The sequence below is a fragment of the Physella acuta genome, unplaced genomic scaffold (assembly GCF_028476545.2).
Source record: "Physella acuta isolate Inbredline_101_S28 unplaced genomic scaffold, ASM2847654v3 ptg001751l, whole genome shotgun sequence".
NCBI classification, from domain to species: domain Eukaryota; kingdom Metazoa; phylum Mollusca; class Gastropoda; family Physidae; genus Physella; species Physella acuta.
Genome location: NW_026733261.1, coordinates 22,836 through 47,748, shown reverse-complemented (window position 1 = coordinate 47,748; position 24,913 = coordinate 22,836). Strand labels below are relative to the sequence as shown.

The following is a 24,913-nucleotide window of genomic DNA, read 5'->3' as shown; positions in this document are numbered from 1 at the left end:
CTACTTGACCGATACGATTCACATTTGACACGTGGGTCAAGACATGAAGACAATGAAATCTGAAATTAAATTTGACTTAATTGGATGCCTAATTAATTTTTTATGAATTAATTAAAATTTGGACCGAATTAGTAGGCATGTCTATCCAACCACACCACACGCGTCATCACGTTCAATAGCTGCGCCATCACGTTCAATGACTGCGCCATCACGTTCAGTAGGCACGCAATGGTTTTTAGTCATGTAACTCTATTGTAAATAAAACATGTAAAGTGCAGAAATTTTTTTTCATAAAAAACGTTTTAATTACAAGCTTTTATGTAATAATGCACCAAAAAGTAGAAAAATAAATTATACACTACTATTTAAATAACTAGAAAGAAAAGCGTGGGTCACTTTAGTATCTATTGGATATCTTTACTAATGTTTAGGAAGTGACCCACGCTTTTCTTTATAGTTATTTAAATAGTAGTGTATAATTTATTTTTCTACTTTTTAGTGCATTATTACATAAAAGCTTGTCATTAAAACGTTTTTTATGAATTTTTTTATTTTAGTTTTGGAAGGGATTTCCACCAACACAACTACGTATTACGTGACATCTTGGTATGCGGCATATTAGCCTGTTTTTCTTTCTGGCTTTGCTTCGTTAGTCTTTGGCTACCCCAAGAACAAACTTCAATGAAGCAGTTGTTTGTTTTTTTCAGCTGTCTCTCCTAGATGAGTGGCTGTCCCCAGCTAACGAGCCTCATCTGGCCAGGTTCGAACTCGGGGCTTCTCGGTTCAGCAACCTTGAGCTTATCCGCGCCTGTTACGACGTCATCAATACGGTTGGTGCTGATGACTGCAGTGAGAGGTTTAAGAACACACCAACACAATTTCAACTCAGTAACTTTAATGGTTGATACTTTAGGAGTTGGTTAAAATAGGAGATAAACTTTATCTTCAATAGCGGCCAGCCTTAGAGGCCAGCCCTACCATACTTTACAAAACGAAACACGTCTACATCCTAGAAAGGCTTAAGTTCAACTGTCCTCTAACCCTCACTGTTCCTAATTTCTTTGTCTTCCCCCACCAACTCTAACCTAATGTGTATGTCCCTACAATTCTTTGGTACCTAATTAAAATGTAAGACCCACTGATAACATCCTAGGTTTTGCCCCAATCCGCCGCCATTCCGTCTCCACCACGGTCACACAGGTCAACATGGCTGCTATACCTCACCTTATTGATGCTGTCATCCGCAATTGCAATCTAAAGGCTTGTATTCACTTTTTACAATTGTTTATATAAAAACAATAAGGCATCTGGACAAATCTAACGACCCTAAGGGGTTTTTCCGAATGGAATAATGTTTTATTATTACCCGCCAGTGTCGGTCTACAACTCACAAAATATTAAGGTGATCGTTTGTCAATGTATATATATATATATATATATATATATATATATATATATATATATATATATATATATATATCATATAGGGATAATTTCAATCGGGGTCATTTTTAGCCTTCGTCGAGGTGAGTGGACGTACAGTCGGACCCTCTAAGGACTATGCCTATTACAGATATTATGATATAACTAACATGCAGTTAAACAATATAATAGTATGAACATCAATACAACTAAGAATTAAAAGATATTCTATCCCAGTCCTCTATTCTAAGCTAATCCCAATCATAATAGACCCGACCACACCAACGTATATCCATTTAATAAAAACTAGACTACCCGACATCCGTTGGATAACTGTGGGTTTCGGGGGTCATCCATAAAAAACATCACGTCTGTCACTTATCGTCACAAAAAACCAGACCCCACAATTAAAAAGATGTTTTTTATCTTTTAAAAACACCGAAAACACCGATTTCGGACTATCCCTTCATATACTGACGTCACAGGTGACCTACTCAACTCTACTTCACCTGCCCAGTGTCCCGCCAAGTCTCAGACAACATATTTATCGTTTAAAAAAACGATTCCAGCCAAGCATGTCTCTGATCACACTATCCCTTCATATGCTTAGGACAAAGAAACAGATGGACTCTACTTCACCTGCCCTGTATCCCGCCAAGTTCAGATAGGCAACATTATCATTCACATCCAAAAAAAAAAATTATCATTGACGTATTTGTTTAGAACCTGTGCCACCCGCATGAAAGCCAATTACACTAACAACTTAGCTATTTTACTCGTGACGTCACAGATGTATTTTTATACTATAATTTAATAGTTTGAGTCTCCTTATGCAACTTGATTTACGCGCATAGATCTAGATCTAAGTCTAGTAGTAGTAACTTTCAAATAAAATTTAATCTTAAATTAGCCAAACAAAGATTTATATAAAATAATGAAGGTCTGAAATTATCTAGATCTAGATAGAATTATCTAGATCTAGATTCTACGACTCGTTTGCTTAAGTCTTAAGTCTAGTATTTGCGTAACTCTTGCTAGATCTAGAAATTCTAGATCTAGAATCTAGATCTAATCATTAGACCTATTCTAGCTAGATAGATCTAGATCTAGATAGATAAATCACAAAGATTTATATCAAGTATTTAAGGACTAAAAAATGTATTATGATGATAAAATGGATTGTATTTTTTATCTAATTAATCTTTGGTATGTATCTAATTAATCTTTGGTTTGACCTAGATTCTAGATCTAGATCTATAAATAACTTGCTTGGCCACGTGATATTTTTTATCTATAAATAACTTTCTTGGACAGATTGTAGAGCTAAAGAAATTTATTGTAAAACTAAATGAAAAAGACAGTTGAAAATTTATATAAGTGTTGGAACGTAATAAAAACAACAAACGGGCGTATTGTTAAAGTTATGGCCGACAGAAAATTAGCTTTAGAACGCGTTAAACTTTTGAATGGGCCACACAGTCTATGATGAAGTCGCCATATTATTGTACTAAAAAGTAAACAAAACTTGTGACGTCACTATTCAGTCAAGTTAAAGCCATTGTTCTAAAACTTTAAAATTAATGTGGTTAATCTACCTATGAATAAATCAATAAATTAATTAACGTCTTTAAATAAATTTGTGAATAACAGTCTGTCTGAAAACAAAAAAAATTTTCTCTACCTACATACATAGAGTTGATCCATTTACAATAGTCAATCAGACAAACAAAAAAAAAAACAAAAAAAAATATTCAAACATGTAAAAAAAACTTGAGTTTTAGTAGTATACTAGAATACCCGTCATCCGTTGGATAACTGTGGGTTTCGGGAGTCATCCATCAAAAAACATCACGTCTGCCACTCAGAGGCATAGCGACCCTTCCCGGCGCCCGGGGACAAACTTTTCGATTTGAACCCCCCCCCCCCCCCCCTCAAACTTTTGATGTGCACCCCCCCCCAACTCAAACTTTCGATTTGCACCCCCCTCAACCTTTCAATTTATTTTTCCAAACCATTTTGGCGCCCCAACATATGTCCCCCTCGACCTCCCCCCGCCTCCCCTTCCCCCCCCCCCCCCCGCCTCCCCTCTCCCCCCTCCCCGCCTCCCCTCCCCTTCCCGCCCCCCCCCTCCTCGCTACGCTACTGCAGTGTCACTTATCGTCACAAAAAACAGACCCCACATTCAAAAATATGTTTTTTATCTTTTAAAAACACCGAAAACACCGATTTCCCCACATCATATACTGACGTCACATGTGACCTACTCAACTCTACTTCACCTGCCCAGTGCCCTGCCAAGTCTCAGACAACATGTTTTTATCGTTTAAAAACGATTCCAGTCGAGCATGTCTCTGACCACACTATCCCTTCATATGCTTAGGACAAAGAAACAGATGAACTCTACTTCACCTGCCCTGTATCCTTCCAAGTTCAGATAGGCAACTTTATCATTCACATCTTTAAAAAAAAAGTAAAAAAAATATCATTGACATATTGGTCTAGAACCTGTGCCACCCGCATGAGAGCGGACTACGCTACCAACTTAGCTATTTACTCGTGACATCACAAATGAATTTTTATACTATACTTTGATGAAACTTGATTTACGCGAATAGATTTAGATCTAAGTCTAGTAGTAGTAACTTTCAAATTAAATTTTATCTTAAATTAGCCAAACAAAGATTTATATAAAATAATTAAGGCCTGAAATAGATTCTAGATGTATTAAGGCCTGAAATAGATTCTAGATGTAGAATTTACATTAAGTCTAGATCTAGAATTTACATTGAGTCTAGTGACCTAGATCTAGGCTAGATTCTAGATTCATAACCTTCATTCGACAGCTGATCTTTAGATCTAGAGAAATTTATTGTAAAACTAAATGAAAAAAGACAGTCTAAAATTGATATAAGTGTTGGAACGTAATAAATACAGCAAACGGACGTATTGTTTAAGTTATAGCCGGCAGAAAATTAGCTTTGTAACGCGTTAAACTTTTGAATGGGCCACAAAGTCTATGATGGAGTCCGCCATTTTTATTGTACCAAAAAGTAAACACATCAAGGGACGTCACTATTCCCACAAAGTTTAGTCAATGTTTTAACATTTAAAAAAAAATGGGTTACTCTACGTATGAATAAATCAATAAATTAATTAACGTCTTTAAATAAATTTGTGATTAACAGTCTGTCTGCATTAAAAAATTATTCTCTACCTACATACTATTTTACAGCTCTCCAGATAGAGTCGAACATATCACAATACTCGATCGGACAAAAAAATAAATATTCAAACATGTAAACAAACTTGACTTTTAGTAGTATATAGATAGATAGATAGATAGATTAGAAAAACGTTTTGTTTATGCATTGAAAAATCTTGATTTGTCAACACACAAACATCCATGAAATGGTTTTGAATAGTCAAATTATATAACTTACCCTTATAGGTTTTTTTCTTTTTTTTATTATCTAGAAAAATTCTATCCTTTGAAAAAGCGAAGAAACAAATTATATTATATAGTAATAAAACTATAACAAAACTTATAAACAAGTATTTATTGTTGATAAATCTAACACCAGGTCAAACCCGGGACTTGCGGGACGGAGATCGTACGTTCGACTAGGCTTTTTATTTAGGCAAAGCTAAAACAAAATCGCATTACTGAATATGTTGTTATTTGTTAAACACAAAGTTTACTCATCTATTGAAATGCCAAATATGCCATAATAATTCAAATTGATTTTATATGTAGAAAGTAAAGTTCCCCTTCCAAACCTGACGGTCTATGGGGCAAGTGAAGTAGAGTTCACCTGTTTCCTGTCGTACGTAGTAAATTTAAAAAAAATAATTCAAAGTCTTTTAATTTAAATTCACTTGGATCGCAACCCATACAAACTATAAAAGTGAATTGTGTTCACAGTTAACATTGTCAACTTGAAGATCTCATTAAGTCCAAGAAGCGTATGCAAAATATTAGAGTTTTTAGGTAGTCTAGTCATGTCTATTACCTTTTAGGTAACTGTATTAGAAATATTATTGAACAGATAATGTATCCTGTATGTTTATGAAGCATGCATATGACAAATTATCCGAAACTGTTGCCGGAAATTAGCGTTGAGCTTTAGGTATACAAGAATATTGCTTGCACAACAAATCACACAGAACATGTACGATAACTCCCACATTAAAGAGTTCAGATTCAGGTAAGCGCCGAGAAGAAACCCAGGAACCAGATGATACACGGCCGTTACCAGGAACCTTGGTATGTTACAAGCTGTCTGTATAGACGCCAGTAGAATAATCACTTTCACAAGGCGTCTTTCTTTTCCGGAAAGATTTTCCGAAGCCTCACGATTATCACCGTTTTCGAGCATTCGCGAAGGGTTCCGGATTTTCGAAGACTTTTTTAGTGTGAAAACCATCCAGAACGTACATAGGATAATCAGCCCCTGTGAGGATAAAGACAGTACGATTCCTTCCACCATGTCAATAATAGTGTCCCATTCAGCCCCCGCTTGTGAGTAGGTGATCTGAAGTTGCATGAAATAAATTAGAGTGCCGTTTTCGTCTTTCTCGCCTGTAGTAAAGGGCACCCAAATCAGTGGTTCTAAAATATAAATGGGAATAAGGAGACCGATATGAATTATGTAGATAATCAACACTAAAGCAATGCATCTTGATTTTGTGAATACGTGCTTGACCTTAAAAGGCGAGACGACACAGTAGCATCTCTCTAACGCGATGATTGTAGTCACCCAACAGGATATGAAGTACCCAACATACCTCGCCCACCCAAACACATAACCGCCAAATAACCAAGGATTTATTGGTGCGTTTGGATATACGTACACAACCAGATAACAAAAACAAGCGGCAAACTGTAAAGCAGATACTACAAGATCTGTAAAAGATAACGCCCAAAGTCCAACACTCATGCTGTCCTTCAGACCAAGTCTAATGAAGACGAGCACGTTGACGCTGTTGGACAAGACGCCTGCTAGAGATATCACCCCATGGAGGATCACACTTAGAGCAAGATTCAACGTTTGTAACAAGGAGTCTGATACCAAATATTCTCTTGTCTCTTCTGCAAAATTCTTCACATCTTCATCATAGTCAATCGGTTTTACGTCCGACATGTTGTTTATTCTGAAAAGGTTAAAAGAACTAGAGTTTATCCAAATCAACCGAAACTTAATAAATACATATTTTTCTAGCGATAAAATAATCCTTAGCTAGAATTAATACAGATATAAGGCCATTATAATTTATTATTAAAAGGTAATGTAGAGCTTTGTAAAACAATTAATTTCTATGTATTTTTTTTCAAATTAAAAGGAAATATAATAAAAAAAAACAAATTTCATTATTTATCAATGTATGGAAAAAAAAGTGAATGAGGCAATAAAAACATAAAATTTAGGCTTGAAATTGTGATTTGGGAAATTAGCGTTCGGGCAAGTTTCCATTCGGGCAGTTGTCGCATTCGGGCAAGTGTCCATTCGGGCAGTTGTCGCATTCGGGCAAGTGTCCATTCCGGGCATTTGTCGCATTCGGGCAAGTGTCCATTCCGGGCATTTGTCGCATTCGGGCAATTGTCCATTCGGGCAAGTGTCCATTCGGGAGTTTGTCGTAGACCTGTTATTTTGTAGCTGAAGACGCATATTCAACTAAGTTCACATCTTCTTAGATTACAACACCGGTCGAGAGTTTGGACAGATTTTCAGTATAGTAAAAACGCATTTTTAAAAATGTAACTAAAATATCGTTCGGAAAGCTTTATCGATAGTTCAATCACGAAAAAGAAAAACCTTTTTTTTTTAAATATCGTGTATGAATAAAATATAGGCCTGCTTAGATCGTATCTCTTATACTAATGCCGAAAATATTTTAAAGTTTACTAACAGTAGCGTAAATGCTGGTAGTGTTAGAACTGTAGAATTCTTAACTTTAGTCAGGATGTCAACAGCCAAATAGAAGCTCCTTTATGAGATATATGAAACCTATCACAGACTAAAGGACTTTTTCTTCTTTGTGTCTTGAAAAATCGAACTTTGTCAATGGGATGATTGCTATAATATTTTTATAACTTTTATTTATTTCTGAAATTTTACCAAAGTTTTTTTTTGTATATAATAACGTAGTCCCCCATACTCACCTACAACACCCCCCCCCCCCTCCCCACCCCATGTCAATAAACGTAAGTACTAAAATCTAAATTGCGATGTTTAAACGATAGTAGTGTAGAAGTAGTCTGGAAATTAATGTATAGACTATCCCTCGGCAATGAAAAAAAATGTACTTGTTTCAAGACTGAATAATGAAAATCAAATATAATCATAATCATACATATTACTATAGCACATAATGTCAGATGTCAGATACATTTTGCTTGAAGGAAAGTATTTTTTTTTTTTGAGCCAGATTAATTTTATTGATAAACATTTTAGTTTTTCTGAGTTCGATAACGTCTTCAACGGATCGAACATGGAGGCCGCGTGGTGGCAAAATAACTTTCGATTTTTTTATACCTTTACACTAAATATTGACGTGTCTTTTTTTTAGTAAGAGATGCATTATTTGTTATTGTCCACTTAAGGGAAAGTTTATGAACATCGAACCAAAAAGAATTCTCTATCCTTGGTTTGACTGTTTCTTATCGTAAAATCATCCAATCCGTTCTCTTCACACACAGTCACGTACACACACACACACACACACATATACATATATATATATATATATATATATATATATATATATATATATATATATATATATATATATATATATATATAAATGAATAAAGATATATATATATATATATATATATATATATATATATATATATATATATATATATATATATATATATATATATATATATAATATTCTCTCATATAGAAATTTTTTTTTTTTTTTTAAATACTTTTATTTGCAATTTAAAACAAGTACATCAACATCAAATTCTTACATAATTTCGAACATCAAATGAAAACGAAATAGTAATACAATATATTACAATATATTACAATAGTAATATTTCTTTCTTACTTGTAGCCTACTTTCATTCATTTAAGATGGTTTACATATACATAGATGTATATAAAATAAAGATGTCAATAACAATTCCATTTATACATCAAAGTAGAATTTATTATAATTGTTGAATTCATAATGTTTAATAAAAGCAATTTCTGGAGGAGTTTTCAAGCTTCCCCTTTTAGTGAATAGTTTGCAAAGTTTATGACTTGATATGTAAGAAATAAGTTAGTGTGCTGTAAAAAGAACCGTTTGCTTTATCCTCTTATATTAAACTGAATCAATTTATTCTGTATTCTGTTGCCTTGTTTTCTTTTTGTACTGAATTGTATTATGACTTGGTGTATTTTGTTTTTTCCCTTTCGTTTATGGTGTGTTGTGTATTTTCTTTTTGCTTTTGAATTGTTTTCGTTGTGCTCTGTTTAATTATGTTTGAAATATGTTTTGTTTCGAAGAGATGTGATTTTGTTGTTGTTTTATTAGTGTGCCCTTCTAAAGGTTTTAAAAGGAAAAAGTTTTATTCTGCTCTATGAGTCTAGTTGTCCAAGTAATAGGCTACGCACATGTGTTAAAAATAAGTGTAAAGCTACTAATATAATGCTGACAACTATTTATCTTTCATTTTATTTTTACTTGTAGAAAATGTTTGAAACCCACTTTCATTTTAAATTAATAATCTTTTGTTATTACGACGTTTATAATTCTAAATATTCTGTTTTTTTTAATTATAGAAATTTCCAAAAACATCATATCGATAAAAATTTATAAAATCATGAAATAATCAAAAGAGCAAGAGAATTATATGAGATACGAATCACACGATGATGAGGATAAGACGTGGAAGAAATACAAAAAGTCTTGATCTCGAACTCATTGCTACACACATTCATTCTTGCACTAAGCCTGATCCACTATAGGGTGATATCTCTAGCAGGCGTCTTGTCCAACAGCGTCAGCGTGCTCGTCTTCATTAGACTTGGTCTCAAGGACAGCATGAGTATTGGAATTTCGGCGCTATTTTTCACAGATCTAGTGGTATCTGTGTTACAGTTTGTCATTGCATATGTTTTCCTGTTGTATACGTATATCCAAACGCACCAATAAATCCATTGGTTATTTGGTGGTTTTGTTTTTGGCTGGTCCAGGTTTATTGGGTACTTCATATCATGTTGGTTGACCAGAATCGTCGCGTTAGAAAGATGCTACTGTGTTAAGGTACAGAAAGTATTTACGGGTTCAAGTCCTTCGGACGCTCCTAAGTCAAGCCTGCTGGGCAAGGTGCTGACCACACTATCCCTTCATATGCCGAGATCACTTAAACAGATAAACTCTACCTCGCCTGCCCCATGGACCAACGTGTTGGAAAGTGAACTTATCCGACTTTTACTTTTTTAGTGCCTGTTTTTAAGAAGAAAACATTTTATATTACCAAACCGTACTATTTCATTCGCTGAACCATTTTATATGAAGTCATTTTGAATTAATAGTTTTTTTTTATGTAAGACGTAGTTTAAGTCACATATCCATTTCACATCTAATTTATCCAATAACAACAACACGTCAAAAAACATGTTATGCGTTATCTTTTCTTATTGTTAATACATGTTATGTAGCTATGTAGCGAAATGTTGGACGTGATTTTCTTTAACACAAATAAATACTCTTTGACATGATGTAAGGATATACACTTATATGTATGAGTACAGACGTAGACTTCTGAGAAATCTGTATACATATGAGAGTATAAATCATTACATAATCACATAATATATGGTTTGATTATACTTATTGTTAATAGTTCATTGTAAACTTTTGCGTAAATAAACGTGTAACGTAGTGGCATTGTTGTGAGTTTGTGTTCTTATTTACCGTCATTACAAGATGTCACCTGATTATATTTGCTCTAGCAAGTGATAACAAACTATTCACATTTCTGGACGGATTTTTAACAAGTTTAGGACAATTAAGCTGGTTGTGAATGAAACGAATGATAACACTTTGCGACGGTGTGTTTACATTCAATTTGCGTTAGATTTTGACAATGTATACTTTACGTGTTGCGAAATCGAAACTTGCCTTGTTGAAATAGAAATGTATTTATATTAGGCTACTAGGTTAGTATCAGTGGCGTCACAAGGCGGGGATCCAGGGTACAGTAACGACTCTTCCCGGGGACAAACTTTCAATTTTCGATTTGCACCCCCCCCTTCAAATTTTTCTCTATATATTATACTATTTTTTGCCTTGGTGTCACCCCCCTAAATGGTGTCACCCGGTGCGATCCGCACTCCCCGCCCCCCCCCCCCCCCAAAGAGATGCCTGGAAGAAACTCTGAATAGTGCTGAAGCGTAATTAAAATAGCAAACGGACGTATCATTAAAGCTATAGCCGACAGAAAATTAGCTTTAGAACGCTTTAAACATTGATATGGGAACACAATCTTCGATGCAGGCCGCCATTGTTGATGTAAAAAGTAAACAAATCATGTGACGTCACTATTCATTCAAAGTAAAGTCGTTTTTCTAAACTTTTAAAATTAATGTGGTTAATCTACCAATGAATAAATCAATAAATAAATTAACTTCTTTAAATACATTTCGAAACAAAAAGATTTTAAAAACTACTGGCAAAACTACATCCCAACGATTTTCAAATAACATTCAGAACATCTACAATTTTTAACAAAAAATCAAGAAGATTCGACATCCGAATAAAGACTCAATTTACACGCAAAGGGTCATCCATAAATGACGTCACGCTTTTTTGGACGATTTTTACCTCCCCCCTCACAAAAAGCCAGACCCCCACCCCTAAAATGACGTGACAACTCAGCCTAAAACCCCCCTCAAAATTGCAGTTGTCTGAACTCTGTCCATATAGCGTGTAATAATCAATGCCTATTACCGTTTATTAAAACAGTTTTCTAAAACACGAAATAAGGTCTAGAATTAGTTTTCTAACATGGCACTTTTTAATGTAAAAGTGTGACGTCGCACCATATGAACCCGCCCCCCCCCCCTCCTCCCCCTCATCACACACCGTCACAAAATTACGACCCCCCCCCCCTCCTCCCTACGAGTGTGACGTCATTTATGGATGATCCCCAAAGACAAAAAAAGGCACTAGGACGACAAAGATTTTATTGTCGGTGTGTTTTGTCTACTCGATAAAATAACACGTGAATATAGCGACTACGATTCTTCCATGTTGTATTTATTGCATGCATTTTTACCTTTTTCTTTAATTTGTAATTAAAACATAGACTACATTTTAGGGAATCTGAGTCTCAGGAATCACACATCCCCGAAAAACACTTCCAAAAGTGTGACCAAGTAGTTTCAACCATGCATTAAATAGATTGTATCTACGTACCCAATTATCGACAAACTAATATATGTCAATTGTACACACAAGAAAATAATGTTATAGACAATCGCATTACGAAATAGCTTTTCTAATAAACACAAGTCTTTGTTTTAGATCGTTTCATTATATGAACGTAAACTATATTTTTGTTGGACGTTTAAAAATGATTTTAATTTCGATAAATATATCAAGCATGTGTATAATACGAATAACCTGATTCTTCTCATTCATGAAAACGATTGACTTGCGTGTCTATACGTGATGTTTGACAAACGTGATACTAATAATATTATTGTTGTACTACAGTGGGCGAGACCCCCATTATCCATGTTACGGGTAAAATAGTGCTTAGGTTAGAATAGCTAATCGTATCCTAGAACCCCGGGGTATTTAGACATTGTTAACCTAAGGTCGAATGCGGAAATAAAAGTATTTTTAACTATAAAAACAGGGGCTTGCCACTTAACCAGGTGGTTCGGTTGGTAGGAAGATTGTGGTCAAGAGGACATGAGATCAAGCAGTTAAAAATACATTGTGTTAAAGTTTATTAATTCGTTGTTAATAATCCCCTCCCTTCACCACTAGTAAACATGTTTTAAAGACTTCAGGTCAATTTGAAACGTTCCCAAATACATAGTGAACACCTTAAAAGCTGACCGATTTTGATGGTGTTTGTCATGGCAAAGAACATTATCTACAAATATGTAGTGCAACACTATGCTATAATCTACACCCATCGTTTATATTTACAGGGGTCTCCTAACTTTTCAGTCCGAGGGCCGCATTAACTATCAAAATTAAGTTCGGGGGTCAGTTTCTTCCAGGCGTGTCTTTGATTTTTCCTGCGCAAAGTTCCTCATCATCACCAACAAACGATTTTTTCTTGGGCAAAAAGATCTCCGCGGGCCGGATGAGAAGTCATCGCGGGCCGCATCCGGCCCGCGGGCCGTAGTTTGGAGACCCCTGGTTTATAAGATAAAACCACAACATTCTCTCTAGGTTCAACGAAGTGTCTTTTGTCTCAACGAACCTGTTGAGGAGATTTTGTTTTCTTTGTTGTGTATTTGTTATATTTTTCAGTGGACACATAATGCAATTGAAACACAGCACCCAAGAGGTACATTGCATGGTATAAACCTAGGCAGCATAAGGAAGAAAAAACTCGCTTCGCCGCTGGCCTGAAGCCATACAATTTAAAGTGGACTGATCCAAACAAATCAGGATACACAAATACACAACATCTGGTGGTAGCCTTAAGCGTGTAATCAGAAAAATAAATGAATATATCAATAAATTAATTACGGTCTTAAAGAAAAAAAGAACAATGTTCTCTACATAAATTTATATACATATTTTACAGTTTTATGCATAGTGTAGAGGCTTTCATCAAGAGGAGCAGATAAAAAAAATTAAAATTAAAAAAAAAATACAAACTTCTGACTATTAGTAGTTTACTAGATTACCCGTTATCCTTGGAAAATGTGGGTTTTGGGGGTTATCCATAAAGGACGTCACGTAGCGCCACACAAACACACATACGCACAAACACACATACACACATTCATACATACACACACACACACACATACACACACATACACACCAAATTGCAAAACTAAGTTTTTCCGACTCAATGAGGTGTAAAGCATCTAAATTTGTTAAAACCTTGATTACGATTTTTTTGCACTATTACAAAAATTCTTCTATAGGCCTACTTCCTATAACAGAGGCGAAGAAGGGGGAGGCGGGGGGGGGTACATATGTCCCTGGGCGCCGACACTACAGGGCGTCAAAATGGGTTGGAAAGACGAATTAAAATATCATTTTAGCTGCAGTTTGCATTATAAATTTTAAAAATATATGTGGGGGGGGGGGGGGGAGGCGCCAAATTGAAAGTTTGTCCCCGGGCACTGGGGAGGGTCGCTACGCCTCTGCTTGTGTTATTTTTTTTTTATTAATTAAACTTTCCAAGATAAAAACTATTATAGGAATTTTCTCAATCCCTTTTAGTTATGAAGTTCTACTGTATTTAAATGTTTAAAGTCTTGAAAAAAACGTAAAAAGGCTAGTTCTCACGGTACCATAGCTCGTCTCTACAAATTGAGCTGTTGTAGCCTGTCTGGTGGTGATGCTCCATGTACTAAATTCAGTTACTTTTGTAAAATCTTTTTACGACAGAATTAAGGGGATATGCGCATAAAAAAATCACAACAATCTTAATTTTTTTGTAATAATGGGTTTTAGCACTTTTTTATTTTTTGGCCATTTTTGTATTTAAAAAATGATAACTTTAAGAGAATTTTTTTTTATGTGTTACAACCTCTCTACGTATCGTGTAATATTCTTCATAATATTGTATTTGAAATCATTGGAAAGCTGGATTTCTCATGTATTTGATAATCGTATTTACCATCATCTTGGAAACGCCCAAAGCTTAGAATCGGCTTTATAAATTAAAAAGAAATAATATTTTAGTTACTTGTTGCTATTTTTCTCAGTTCGCAGTTTTTTATCACTTAAAAGCCTACTACTTTTTTATTTATTAAAAAATGCCCATCATATTTTCAGTAGCTGTTCTTCGTGCAAAAAAATAAAACTTTTGCAAACTAAAACGTGTACGATTTTTAAACCTTGTAGAATTCTGACCAGTAATTATATCAACAAGTTCTCGTGACAAAAGTTTTAATACACACTGAAACATAAGCCGTGTAAATGTGATTGCTATAAGTGCATAAATTTAAAAAAAACCAAGCGTTTCGAAAAGTACAAAAAAATTCAAAATGGCGGAAGTTTTTTCGGGTTTCCATGACAACAGAAATTGTTTTCAACCCTTTTCTTTTTTGCTGGCTATTACTTGTTTTCATGTACCAAACATGGTAAAAGTATTCAAAAGGCTTTAGATCTTAATTTATAAATAAACCGGATGTGATCTCCCCCGAACTTTTCTCGAATATTTTTTTATAACGAGAAAAATGGCCCGTTGAGGAAGGATACAACGGGCGCTAGGTTGATAGTGCTGTCTATTTTCTCTAAACTAAAACCAAAACCAAAATCACCACCTCAATTCAATTTAACCGGAAACGAAAAATGACATTGAAAACGGATTTTTATCCAGAATCGGTACTTTAATTTATACAAAATATAGTCATAGGCATATCCCTAAACCATGCACCTAATCTCATTCATGACAAAAGTCGCATTTAGAGTTTCTTTCAGGCAACTCTACTCCAAAACATGTCTACCGTCCCATTCAACGAAATATAATTATATACTTTTTCCAGTGTCCGCCCCCTCCCAGAAAATTCTACCCCCGCCCCCGAAAATTTCAAGTACCCCCACCCCTCTCCGGGGAGGAAAAAGTCTGAAAGAAACACTGGTCGCATTTGTAGATCATACAAACTAAAGGAAGAATCTGGGCGGGGCTTCGCCCCTACCGGAAGAGATGCTTGAAAAAAAAACTGCACGCTAAACACTTTATAGATTAGAAAAAGTCCCCCCCCCCCTCCGGGGAGGTAAAAGTCTGAAAGAAACACTGGTGTCGCGCTTAGCCACTACCCGAAGAATTGCATTAAAGAAATTGCAAGAAAACCACTTTTTAGATTAGACACATTAATTAGGCGGTAATTTTATTATAGAGTATCGATGAAGAAATTTCTTTTGAGTTGGGGAGGGGGGGGGGGGGGCTTAGACGTTCTTACGCGGGGGTGGGGCTTCGCCCCTACCCGAAATATTGTATGAAAAAACTCTTCACGCAAACCACTTAGATTAGACAAAATCAATGACGTCATATTACTGTGTGCACTCTCCGGCTTGATATTATTTTCTACTATATGCTAAATGTGACGTCATATTTCGTTTTCGTTTCACTGTGAAAGTTTTTAAATTGCTTGTGTTTTCTCTAGAGCGTTCTTGTCAGATAGATACATAGATACACAGATAGATACACAGACAGCGAAACTATTATATAGAATTTGGAATATAGACATGATTTTTAATTACTTAAACTTTTAATAATAGAATAGAATCTCATAGAAATAAGAATTGCGCACCAAGCGAACGTCAAAACAAAATGTGTATAATAGTGCGCAATATTATTAGTACTTTATAAATTTACATGCGTTTTTTGAGAAATCGAAAATAGCGTAAATTAGTACTTTCGGTCAACGGAAATTACTCAAAATTTGAAAGAAGGTAGAGAATTAGATCTTGTACTTATATGTAAAATTTCATTTATCTATCTGAAATAGTACTCAAGTTATAGGTTTTTGAAAAATTCAAAGTAGAAAAAGTACCACTTCCGGTTATCGGAAATCGCTCAAAAGTTTATCAGGATTTACGATTTTGATAAAATACTTATATATGAAATTTCATCAACCTAGCTGTAACGGTACTCAAGTTATCGTGTTTACACACAGACAGACACACAGACAGACACACAGACAGACACACAGACATACGGACAAGATTGCAAAATTATGTTTTTCCGTATCAGTGAGGTGTACTACGTCGAGATTTGTAAAAATCTCGAGTTTTTTTGTTTTTTTTTTGCACGATTACAATACTTTCTCTATACGAGAAAGTAAAAATAGAAATAAACTTAGCAGATCCCCTTAATAAGAGTTTTATATAAACAAAAAATATGTTTTTATTGTTTAATGAAATTTGACTTGATAACTGTTTTGTGCTTAAATATGCAATAATATTTAATAAGTAGTTTGTAATGACGTGAAGACGTGAAAACAGAAGAACTCGCATATAATTTATTCACAGAAGTTTTTAATGACAGCGGATATATTGGACAAAAGTTGAAAAAAATTACATTTTAGTCTTCGAAATTTATTGATGCGATTGTTAACCTTAAGCTAACAATATATTTTGTACTAAGCAAAAAAAAAAACACTTGCTTCTCTTGATTATTATTCAAATAAAGCACACAACAGAATGACATAGATATGAAAAAGAAATTAAGCAAAATAATTTTGGTATGAATATAACAAAAACATTGGGATAAATAAATATAAACATGAAGTCATTACATATATCAAGGTTCTCAATTTTACCGTCTTGCCAGATTTTAAAGATCCATTTTTTATGGTTTTAGGTGGATACGACATAATTAGAAATTTTTAAAACTCGATCATATTGGGCTCCAATTAGGTTTGGGCACTATTTCTGGTGGCTTGCGATCTCATTATCGATATAATTTCAATGAAATAGATTAAACAATGAACAAACAGAAAAGATTATAATCATGCACTTAGTACAATTGTATACATTAAATGTCAAATGATATTCTGGTTAATTGGTTGAAAAAAAAAACAGTAAAACGAAAAATGTTAGTTTAATTTTACTTTTTAATTATTTTTTTTTAATGGGGGCAATTTAAAGGGGAAACATTTTATAACACTTACTTTAACATTTAAGTTTTCATTTTTTTTAGATCTAACTACATTGTTTTCCTCTACCGAATTGGTTATTGTGATACGGTTTTTTATTTAAAAAAAAGATTGCGTGTTAGGATTATTTGTATTTGTGGTAACTATAAGTGTTATATTAAAGATTATTACGTATTTATTTATTTTTAAATCCTGCTGAATTTGCTGTTAGTTGAAACAGGTGTCTCTTTGCTACCGTAAACAATAAAAAATTTGAACTGCTTCCGGTTTTGCTGTTAGCTTAATAACGATGGTTTAATAAGATATAAGAGAGTATTATGATTCATGCAATAATTAGGGTTAAAGTTTTGGTTGCTATATCAACTTGAAAAACACATCATAGATATAATCTTTAATGGTGTGTGATGTACGTGTGAGGTATGTGTGATGTATGTGTGAGAGATGTGTTGGGGTGGAGTAATGAGAGCTAATATGTATGGTCTCAGATGAATGACTGTGGATCTTGGGGTTAAGTGGGTGTTGTGTTTCTTGCGCTTAGGGTATAGGGTAGTGTGGTGTGGCTAGAACAATGGAGATCGATAAGTGATTGGGTGTACATAATGTGATTAATAGTGTAAGGTGAGGGTTGTCCTATGTGAGATAGTAGGATAAGGGTCGTAGACTTTTGATTTTATTGTATATTTTAGAGTGAAGTGCGTTTTTAGTGCGGGATGGGATTATGATGTTGGGATTTAGGTTGAGTGCGGTGACGTGTGGACCTGGGTTGTGTGTGTGTGTGTGGGTAGGGGGGTTGGTTCGGTGTGTCGTTCATGGTGTCGTGCTGTGTGAGGAGGTATGCGTTAAGGTCTGGAGCGAGGTGGTGTGGGTTTAGATCTATTCCGTGTGTTGAGTTTTGTTTGTGTGTGGTTTAGCGTATGGTGAATCGCATGTTTGTGGTGGTATGAGCGATTGGGTGTGGATCCTGGGGTTAGTAAGGTGAGCTTTGGGTTATGCTGTGTGGTGTAGTGGGGTTTGTCGTGTTGGTAAAGGGGTTGGGGGGTTTGGGTGTGGAAAAGTTGGTGTGGGGGTTGGTTTGTAGTTCATGGTGTCGTGCAGGTTGGGTTCGTGTTTATAAATTTCCTCTTCTGCTATCCTCTCCCCATGCAAATTCATATTAATATCTGATTTTGTAAAATTAATTTCATGTTTTTCTATCCTCCATAAAGTACATTGCACAGTTTCACACCGTGGCGAAACTCGGGTGTAAAGCTCGAATATATATATATATATATATATATATATATATATATATATATATATATATATATATATATATATATATATATATATATATATATATATATATATATATATATATATATGTACCTATGGGACCCAAAAATTGCTTTTAGTGTTGGGGGGGGGGGGGGGTCTTTTTTTCTATTTCCCTTACTGATTAGTTTTACATTAAATTTGCGTAAATTTTCGACCAAGATAAAATGTTTTCTTTCTTCCTTCTCAGAACTCAAACAAGCAACGAGCTATACAACTGATTTGTTTCATCACGTGTGTTTTTTTCTTTTTTAAAATACTAATTCCTCTTCTGAACCAGACACTAAATAGCGGCCAGATGTTTTTGCATACTGTTCCATCTGCAACCCACTATAATTTAATCCACCAGAGTTAGCTCCACTGTGGGTATGGCCACACCACTCACACCCCAATCTGTAGACCGAAGCCCCACTGGTACCTGGACAGGTACAACTTGTGTACGAGTACCTGGTTTCAGAAATCCCATGTATCTGCCTGTCCACCCAGTAGCCTACAGAGATCTGCTTGGAACAGCCATGAGGATGTGACACTATAATGGTCAGCCTTTCCACATCTCCAGTACTCTTGTATTTATCATTTAATTTCTCCCACAAACCTTTATACCGCTCAAACGTCTTCTCCAGTTGTTCACCTGCTTCCATGTTATGTAATGCGCAATTCATATAAACGATGTCAGATTTCAAGGATCCTGGAGCCAAGTGAACACAATACCCTTTCATGTTGACCACTGGACTTTTGTCATCATCAAACCACAACCTACAGCTGGACTGAACTGCCTCACTCTCATCAAAAATCACGTGTCTGGCTGTTGACACCTCAACCCAGTACCACTCTTTGCTGGGTGTGTCTGACTTGACACATTCAGGACATGGACAATGTTTGAAGGTCCCCTCCGGTTTCTCTGTCATCTTTGTCACCTCAAGCACTCTACCAGTGCCTGTGTGCCGTGATTTCTGTCCCCTGGTGTCGTAGCAAGGATATGGAAATAAAGACTTTGGTAGAAACTCTGGTCTTTCTGGACTAGCGTAATTAACGTTTATCCTTACTGTGATGTCGGCTAGGGCTTTTGTGATGTCATACAGGTCTTTGTCACGGTATTCAGCAGGTAAATGTTCAATGGTAAATTTATTAACAGGTATATAATCACCATGGGTTTTTTTACAGTTTTTCTTATAAAAATCCAAAGATGCCTCACCTTCACTTTCAAGACATTCCTGTACCTCATGTGTACCTGTACAGGTAAACAAAACAATTGTATCACTGTAAACACTTCATTATTAGTCGTTGACAATTATAAAAGAAGAATACTTTCTACAACCTCCAACTGTCACAACCATCTCAACCATCTCAACCATCGCCATCTAAATATACTAAAATAAGAACTGAAGAATGAATCAAACAATTAGGCGACCAACGTTTTTTATTAATAACGAAAACAAGTTTGTTATGTTATTATTTAGTGCATTTAAAAGCTTCCTTATAATGTTTTATATCTGTTTATTTTAAATATAAAACAATACCTATAAAGTAATTTGATGTATCTTCTTGAGTAGCCATAATGTTGTGATGATCCAACGTCTTTCTAGTTAATACAAGAAAAAACAGGATAAGTCAATTTTATGAAATACATTTTCCAGCATTGCGTAGGGAATTATTCGACTTTTATATTTCGTTTTTAAACCGCAGTCAATTCTGTATGTGAGGATGGCAAGTTGTATATAGAACTGATTTGAGTTTATGTGGTGGTTCCTTTGATACAATATCAAACAGAATATTACAGAAACAGAAAATAAAGATTTTTGTATGTTTTTTTCGATCATCTACAATCACACGGCGTTCCAATGTGTCGGTAGATCACATTTTTAATACATAGGCCTATATAAAGGAGGTCGTCACTCATGTTATTTTTCAAGCATCTGCTGTATTTTTCAAGGATAATCGCTTATATTTTCAATGCGAAGTACAGAGGAAATATTAAAATCGTTCATACAATCGAAATCGAGATTTTCACAAATCTCGACGTCTGAAAAAACTTTGTTTTGCTTTGTGTACGTATGTCGGTGTGAGTGTGTGTTTGTGTGTTTTTATCTATAACTTGAGTACCGTTACAGCTAGGTTGACCATAATTAATATAAAAGTTTTATATCAAATGTGTAGTTCTGTATCGACTTTTCAGAGATTTCCGTTATACGGAAGTGGTAATGATTCTACTTTCGTTTTTTTTTTTTTAAAAGCCTACATCTTAAGTACTGTTGTAGTCAGATAAAAGAAATTTCACATATATGTAGAAGATCTAATTCTCTGTTTTCTGACTAGTTTTAAGTAATTTCCGGTGATCGGAAGTAGTAATTCACCCTATTTCCGATTTCTCAAAAAAAGCATATGAGTTTATTTATTATTTGATAACTCTGTCTTTCTTTATAAAGTACTATCGTGCCCGTCCCCGCGCGTTGCCGCGAGGTAAAAAAAAAGTCCGAGGATAGTCCGTGACAAATAGCACCCTGCCGGTTCATGGGCGGATGAACCTGATTCAATTTATTGAACGGTCTATAATACTGCTTTTTATACGTATTCTATCGCACTGTTTAAAACGATCTTAAGGGCCATAGCGCTAATACAATAGTCTGAGGCACCAAATTGCACCCTGCCGTGGCGCCGCCCGTGCGAAATTAAAATATTTTCTTCCACAGAAACCTATCTTGAAATTTTTTCAACAACTTCCTAAAGTATTGTGGCGATCGGATGAAAATTGTAGTAACGAAGAGGAAAAACAAATAATAATGTCTTTACGAATCCTATATTCTTGTTTTCTAAACCAGAGTTATTTAAATGTAAACAATGCATGGGCTTGGATAATATTTATCGGGACAGGAGTTTACCTACACTACCACCCATTGCTATACGAAAGCCTTAAGTGTAAGTTAATCACTCGCCGTAATATCAACGTAAATCACTCACCGCCTAAGTGTCGGGGACGTAGAGGGGTGCTCTCGTGAGCGCCTGATTACAAAACCTCAGGGGCGCCGCGTGCGGCTCCTGGCTAGGTTTTCTTGTTCATATTATAGGGTGCTCTTTAAAAAAAATAGGCGCTATAGTGCTCACAGGATAGCGCACGACGCCAAATCGCACCCTACCAGTGGGCCGGTGGGCTTAACTGATTATGTTTAGTGAACGACTCTAAATTCCCATCGTGAGAATTTTCATAGTCTGTTGCACTGTTTAAAATGAACGTATGTGATATAGCGTTCAAGGGATAGCCCGGGGCGTCAAATTGCACAATAACGGGGCTCCAGCGAACGCACCTGATTGAATTTAGTGAGCCACTACAACGCCCCATCTTATTCCGTGTCTATCGCACTGTTTAGAACGAACGTAGGCGCCATTGAAACGGAAAAGCCCTGAGCGCCAAATTGAACACTGCAGAGGCGCCGGAGGGTGCGCTTGATTTGATATAGTCAACGTTTATTGTTGCCAATCGTGTCTTTAGTGTACAGCCTTTTTATTAAAACGAACGTAGGCACCATAGTGCTCTCTGTGGAGCCCGGGGCTCTCAGCGTAACGCAATAGCCGGGGCACCGGCAGCTGAGCATGTTGAATTTTTAACGCTGGATATAGTAGTACTCCTTACCTGCTATACTGGACGCCCAATTAACGGATACCAAGTGCTTAGAGAGTTGCACTGGAACTATGGGCGTCAAATCGTGTATTGTCAAAAATTGCAACTTCCCGGGCGTCGCACATAAGAAATTTTAATTTTTTTTTCGCAGAAACATTCTGAAGGGTATTCTCATAAACTCCCCAAAGATTCCTGGCACTCCTATACATAGCCTATCGTGCTGTTTAAAACGAACGTAGAAGCCATGGTGCTCAATGGTAAGCCCGGGGCGCCAAATCGCCCCCTGTTGAGACGCCAGAGGACGGGCCAGATTCGATAAGGTCAACGATTATTGTTGCCAATCGTGTCTTTATTTTATCGGCTTTTTTTTTAAACGAACGTAGGCGCCATACTGCTCACAAGGGAGCCTAAAGCGCTTCTAGTCCCGCAATAGCTTGGGGTCCGGCGGCTGCGTCTGTTGAAGTTTTAACGCTAAATTTAGAAGTACTCCTTACCCACTATGCAGGACATTCGATTAACGGATACCAAGTGCTTAGATAGCCGCTCTGTAACTCTGGGCGCCAAACCATGTATTGTAAAATATCGCACCCTTCCGGGCGCCGTACATAAGGAATTAATATTTTTTTATCGCAGAAGCTTTTTCGAGAGCATTCTCAATAAATATACAAAGTTTCATGGCGATCGGTCCACCGGGGCGCCGCCCTTGCTAACTAAAAAAACATTTTTTCACAGAAACCTTCCTTTTAGTGTTCTAATAAACTCATCAAAGTTTCAAGGCGATCGGATAATTGGTGTAAAGCCGCAATGACTTTTATCTAGGAGCCCCCCCCCCCCCCCCGAAAATTTCAAGTGCCCCCCCTCCCCCCCCCCCCCCCCGGAGAAAAAAGTCTGGAAGAAACACTGATCCCGACTGCACTGGAGTTGCCATCCCCATTAATGTTATCTAAGAATACTCGAGAATACTTCAATCTAGTCTTACACACCACAGTCACGAAACATTGCATAAAGGTTTCATCAACGCGTTAACAGTCGTGTAATAATTTTACACGTGTCATTTGTTCGGGAAAACAAATGAGAGCCAATTATAACACTACCACAGGGGCGCAAGTGTGATCTCTGGTTAGGTTTAATCATCGATTGTTTAATTAAGCCCACCGTGCCCCTAAAGTCAGAAGTCAGTTGCTCTTTAAAACGAAAGTCGGCGCCATTGTGCTAGTATGAGAACTCCCGCATCCCGGTATACCCAACTGCCGGGACATCGGAAACCGCCCCTCTTGCAGTTCGACAGTAGAATTAAGCAGTGTCCCTAACTTACTGTGCAGTATATTGATCCCAGGTGCTAAGATGGCCGCTGGGAAACGCTTGGCGCTAAAGGCTAATCCTACTGCGGCGATGTCGCCCCGCCGATTTTTTTTTTATCGCAGAAACTTTTCCAGTAGTAGTCTTAACATCTTTTCAAAAATTTAATGGCGAGTACATCGTGTATGTGGAGGGAGTGGGGTCGTTCATAAATGAGAGGTAGGCGGGAGTCTGGATTTGGGTGACGATGGTCAGGGGGAGTCGGTTTAAAAAACGACACATTATTTACCCAGGGCCAAAGAACTAAACAGTTTAAATAATTTTCAAGATTCTAGGTACCCAAATCATCAGAGTGATTAATTCCTTTATCGATCAGAGCATTCACACCTCATCTAAATGTCAAAGTTGTAGTTACGCATGCTATGCTCACTGTAGACAAGCCGTGCACTATTGAAATTTTAAAAATTTAAAAAACAATTAAGGCTTATGGTTTTGCTAAAAATTTATGGATTGTCTTATATACACACACACATATATATATATATATATATATATATATATATATATATATATATATATATATATATATATATATATATATATATATATATATATATATATATATATATATATATATATATATATATATATATATATATATATATATATACATATATATATATATATATATATATATAATGTAGGGACAACTATTCCTGACGTTGACCCCTGGCATCTATATAGCTCTTTATTATTCCACTGAGTATTTATTTATTAAATGGTGACAACTAAGCTTTGTGAACAAAAATTTTTCAAAAGGTTTGATTCTTCGCACCTCGTTACCAAGAAGCTGATTGCAAAAAAAAAGTAAATTCAGCGACTATATTACTACAAACTTATAAGCGGTTTAAAAGTAATAGGTAGTAGACTTTATTTTTTTCTTGAAAAAATATATAGAATAATTACTTTAACACAGATTATAATAAATAATTAGTAGCAACCAGTTTAGATGTAATAGCAATGCAATGACATATTTAAAAATTGTAAAATTATTTTAAACTTTTCACAAAGAAACCTACCTGCTCTCCGGGCGATGTGGGGAGAATGAATTCACTTTCTGACGAGATGGTGGCGTTTTATTTCTAAACAGGATTTGACATGTAATTTGTCACGTAATTCGACACGTAAGTAGTGAGTAAGTAATAACAAGAAGAGCGGTATCTAAATTTAGTTACAAGAAAGTAATCCTTATATGGTCAGAAGAAAGTCAGGAGTTTCTTTCGGTCATCCCTTATTAAATTGTATCGTTTTGCACATGCGTGAATATAACTTAGTGTTTCAACGTTTACCTGGTAATATAATACATTTTAATCAAATAAACGTAGCTTTGCAATTGTGTGTGTGTGGTGGGCGAGTGTGTGCATACGAGGGTCTGTCTCTCTGTCTATACTTTTTCAGC

General features: G+C 35.7%; 1 long non-coding RNA gene across 1 annotated transcript; it reads right to left on the bottom strand.

The window, feature by feature from the left end:
- Positions 1 to 19,670: 19,670 nt before the first annotated feature.
- On the bottom strand, positions 19,671 to 24,577 carry LOC131930274 (uncharacterized). Its single transcript, XR_009384105.1, has 3 exons — positions 24,534 to 24,577; positions 20,060 to 20,121; positions 19,671 to 19,770 (listed from the first exon to the last, which is right to left on the bottom strand). It is a non-coding gene; the product is annotated as an uncharacterized LOC131930274 (long non-coding RNA).
- Positions 24,578 to 24,913: the final 336 nt, after the last annotated feature.